At 44.0% G+C, this 5,072-nt stretch overlaps 1 pseudogene; it reads right to left on the minus strand.

The window, feature by feature from the left end:
• Positions 1-3,257: 3,257 nt before the first annotated feature.
• Positions 3,258-4,193, minus strand: LOC127204735 (G1/S-specific cyclin-D3-like; annotated as a pseudogene).
• Between the last annotated feature and the right edge of the window lie 879 nt (positions 4,194-5,072).

The following is a 5,072-nucleotide window of genomic DNA, read 5'->3' on the forward strand; positions in this document are numbered from 1 at the left end:
TTTAATGTTGCAGGAAAAAGGAGTTAATTTTCCTAGCACACTGGATTTGAATTTCTTTTCTGGTGTTTTATCCTAAAAAGTATTAGTGTTTACAGAAGAAAAAACATTTTTTATACCTCTGATCTCTTCCTTCACTTGAAAAATGTTACGTTTTCATCATTTTACAAGATTACTAACCACATTTTATGGTTGAGATCCTTAACCTTCTTCACTGCAGGTGAGAGGGGAGATCCCAAATTCTTTAGTTATAACTCCTGAAATTAGGTATTTCACACACTGTACCATCAATGCAAAATAATGATAGCATATTTTTCTCTATTAAACTAGAGAAAAATTATACGTAGAGAATTTTCTAGTTCTCCAAATAATAATTTTCTATAGCCAGGCATCTGCTGTGGCATTCTCTATATTACATTAGTTGAAATGTTCTCCACATGCCGGTACATAAGAGCAAGTAGCATCTACTTTGATGGGCATGGCAGTAGCTGCGTGAAGGAGGTGTCTGTGCGTGCGCCACGAGACAGGCTGTTGGAAGGAAGTTAGTTCAGACTAATTACAGAACAGAAGAAGCAGATACTGTTTGCAGGGCAGGTGAGTGAGACTGGGAAAACTGTAATCACATCCAGTCAACTAAAGAGATAACCATAAATGGTGTATACAGTTATTATTTTTTCTTATGCATGATTTTGTATATATGGCTATTTTTCTTTCCATAAAGTGGTATTAATCTATATATATACTGTTTTGTATCCTACATATTTCATATAGAAGTATATTGTTAACATTTTCCCATATCAATAAATATTCTTCTATGTCTTAACTTCTTATGGCTGAATTGTATTCTATCTTCTGGGTAGTCGTAACATACAAACCCATCCACCAGTTGTTTTCAGCAAGTGTTTTTTTCTTCAGATTTCTAACTATTTTGTTTGCTTTTGCTTTTGTTTTGCTTTTCTTTCTTTCTTTTTTTTTTTTTTTGTTGTGTTTCCAAAACTTGAGTTTCTCTCTGTAGACCAGGCTGGCCTTGAACTCGAGACCCTCCTGCCCCTGCCTCTGCCTCCTGAGTGCTGAGATTAAAGGTGGGATTTTAAGTCTTAGAAGCAAATGTGAAATATTGTTTTATTGCATGAAGGTTTTCATTTGTATCCCTGATTATTAGGAAAACACAGGAATGGAATTCATCAAGGGTTTATATATTCTCATAGCTCTTTGTAGACTAGCCAGATTGTTCTTGTGATAAGCTTCGGCTTTACTCATCACTATTCGAAAATGTGTAGAATCTCAGCTTAAAAAATTGGGAAAATAAGCAGTGTGGTTGATAGGATTCCCAATGTTCATAAAAAGGTCTAAATATAGGATCCCTGAGTACCGTAACTCAGTATTTTCCTAGTAAGGAAATGTATTCTAGACACAATCCCTATGTTCGATGCATGGTTTCCAATTTTCCCTTGAATATGTAGCCACCTTTTTGTTCTCTTAGTAGTGCCCATAGGCAGAGTAAATTTGTTAATTTTACAAGACCTGAGTCTTACTCCCACCATTTTGGAGAGGCTGGGGACAGAACCTTTTTTTGTATATCATTTTTTTGGTGTCATGTCTGAACACTGCCTAACCTCAAGGCCATAAATACTTCCTTTAAGAAGGTTTCTATTTTTTTATGTGCCAGAAGTCAGTATCTGAGACAGTGTCTCACCAAACCGAGGCTCATCATTTGGGCTAGCTTGCTGGCCAGTGACCTCTAGTCTTCCTTTCTGACCTCCCACTGCTACCATGGGTTACAGACGCGCACTGCCATGCCTGCTTCTACATGGGCCCTGGGAGTGCAGACTCAGAGTGCATGCTGTGTGCCAAGTACCTTACTGACCACACCACATCCCCAGACTCTGAGATTTTCTTCCTCCCTTTCTTTTCAAGTTACATGGTAACATAATTTTTACTTAGATTTTTTTTCCTCATTCCTGGTTGTTTAAAGTATGAAATCAAAGCTCTTTTTTTTTTTTTTTCCATTTTGCATTGTTTTTGGTGAGTTTTCACAAATGAACACTTGGATGGAACTAGAGGGACTGTGCTTCCCATGCACTGCCCCTTCCTGTGGGTCCCCACTTTTTAGTTCTCACACTGGAGGTGCGTTTGGTCTGTTTTGACCGAGCTGTGCATAGAATGGCGCAGGGCTTCACTTTGAGTCTCCGTTCCAGTGTTGGATTGGGAGGACCATCTAGGTAGTTGTGTGCAGCAGCACTTCCTTCTTCTGACTGCATACTACTGAAAGAACATGACAATTTCTTCTATTTGTCAGTAGTTCGTGGGTTGAAGCTATTAGACTTAGTGCTAGTACCAACATTTTATATATATATATATATATATATATATATATATATATATTCATTTTTTTTTAATTTTCCCTTTTTTTAAAATTTCAAAATATTTATCAAGGCAGCATGATAGAAATGGGCCACCAGCCCAAACCTTGTGGCCTGAGGAAAGACCTGTGTCCATAGGGCTTGCCCACTCTCCAGATAGCTCAGTCACCTCCACAGCACCCATCCCTTCTTAAACACTGTGCTGGGGGATGAGGTGGAGGGCTAAGGAGAGAAAGGCATGGCCACATCCCAGGCTGTAGCAGCTCCTGGGCCACAAAGCGCTAGCAGAGGGGAGGGAAACAGCAACTGCTAGGGCTATCACCTCTTGTTGGGTTCAGGCCTCACTGTACCCTCTTACAGTTGTAGTCAAAGCAATAAATTAAAATGACCATCAGCACCCCTCAAGATCCCTCAGTCACAGAAGCTAAGCAGAAAGCAAAGCAACAATTTGGGTTCTTGATCTTCTGACCAAGGTCTACGCTGTTCCCTCTAAGAGCCATTGGGAGTCCGGATTGCACGGTGGCCATCTAAGGTTGGCTCTTTATTCAAATCTTGTCAGGATGCTTGAAGGACCTGAATCCAAATGCAGTGACCCTAGGAGGGACACCACCTTTGGAAGGTCCTGGGGTGTTTTGGTAATTGAGAAGATAAGAGCCTCAGAGGAGGGCCTCCAAAAGGAATGCTGGTGTGTGGATTTTACCTGTCTGAATTTCTCTGACCAGCAAGACCCAAAGCAGCCAAAGCTGGTCACGTGGGGTGGAAGAGGAACCGACTGGCCATGCAGACACCCTCATGACCAGCCAGCCCCTTAGTGCACATTGTGGGGACAGGCAAGACCTGGCCCCCTGGGCTTTGTAAGGGGAAGAGCCCCGCCTCAGGCTGCAGGACAAACTGTTCCTACAGGCAGGGAGGGGGTGGCAGGGTCCCCTCCTCTGCTTGGTGGCCACCTGAGGGGGCCTGTCCCAAGCTGCAGGCTGTAACATCAGTGGGAGTGCTGGTCTGACTGGGCTCCTGGCTGCTAGAGCCCCCGGAGGCTTTAGGCACTGGGCTGGGGACCATCTGGGCAGCTTCCCTGAGGCTCTCTGTGAGTGCAGCTTCGTGCAGGCACTCCGCTTAAGTGCCTGTGATTCCTGCCAGAAACTCTGTGAGCTCATCTGCAGACATGGAGCAGCCCCAGTGCTGCCTGTGGCAATCATGGATGGAGGGTATACTGCAAAGGTGTAATCTGTAGCACAGAGGGCCGAAAAGGTCTGGGCATGCTTTTTGGCCAAGGCCTGCCGGGCACTGGGCAGAGAAAGGCGGTGCAGAATGAGGACCAGGAAATCATGGGCGATCACAGCAGCTAGGTCCCACTTGAGCTTCAACAGGACCAGCACCTCCCATTCCCGCAACTGCCCGGGAGCCACAGCTTGGTCTCTATAGATGCAAAGCTTCTCAGTAGTCAGGGACGAAGTTTCATGCAGCTTAGAGGCCAGCAACAGAGGCAGAGGTACCTAGAAGCTGCAATTGTGCCTTTCCGGTGGGGACTCAGGACAGGTAGTGATCCAGGGAGTTCATGGCCAGAGGGAAGACATCCTCCTCGCAGCCCTGCTCCTCACATACCTCCAGCATCCAGTACACCAGCATCTCCCCCCCCCCCCCGTATGTGCCAGCATCTCCCCGTATGTACCTGCGGCTTGATCTCCTTTTGTGCGCACTGGAAGCAGGAGGCTCGCCCCACATAGCACTCTTCCAGGCAGAGCAAACTCTGCAGGACACACTGGTCCCCGAGCAGCTGCAGGTCGGTCCGGCGCGGGGCGTGTGCTGGGTACCCTCGCAACAGAGCAGCTCCATCCAGTTTTCCTTTTCTTACATATACATTTATATTATATAATAAACTACATACAGCAAGAAGAACCATGAGACAATTGGGAATTATATTAATGTTACATTCATAGTGTTTTGGCTTTGTATTTGGCAACCTTGAAGAACACATTTTTCCTATCTTGGTGAGCCTAAAATTCTGAATGTAAATCAATATCTATAAACTTAAAACGTCTGTCTAGACCTAAAAACATCTTAACCTCAAAACAACTAAGCTTAATTGTAAAACTAAACTAAAATAGTTTCTGGCTCACAAATATGTCAGATATACTGGGCCATCAGGCTGAAGATGATGCGCCAACATTATGGAGACTTGGGTGACTGACCAGGCAGCAAACTAACTCTCTCCATTTTTGTTTGTTTGTTTGTTTTTATTTTTGCCCCAATTTTGTAAGCTGCTAACCTGCACTTCACTTCTGGTTTACTCAGGTAATTAACTTTTATTTCTTCTCAAGTCTCTGATGGGGTTGAAGACCAGATACCAACATTTTTCACATGTGGTTTTTAGTGGATGTATGTAGACATTTCTAAAATATTTTACTTATTTTTCCCCTTTCCCCCCACCCCCCGGTCTCTATGTGTGCATATATAATGGACAGCTTTCAGGAGTCATAACTTTTCTTTGACCATATGAGTCCTAGAATGTAACTCAGGTCATCAGGCTTAGCAACAGGTACCCACACCCACTAGCCATCTCCCAAGCCTCATGTGTAGGCATATCTTTTGGACATATGCTAGCATAGATTTTCTAGGTCATGGGACATGTACATGAGAGCTTGAACACATGATGTCCAGGGTGTGCTGGCTCTGAGTTCAGCGCTGAGATGCCTTCCAGTTGCTCTCATTCTG

This window comes from Acomys russatus, chromosome 20, assembly GCF_903995435.1.
Source record: "Acomys russatus chromosome 20, mAcoRus1.1, whole genome shotgun sequence".
NCBI classification, from domain to species: domain Eukaryota; kingdom Metazoa; phylum Chordata; class Mammalia; order Rodentia; family Muridae; genus Acomys; species Acomys russatus.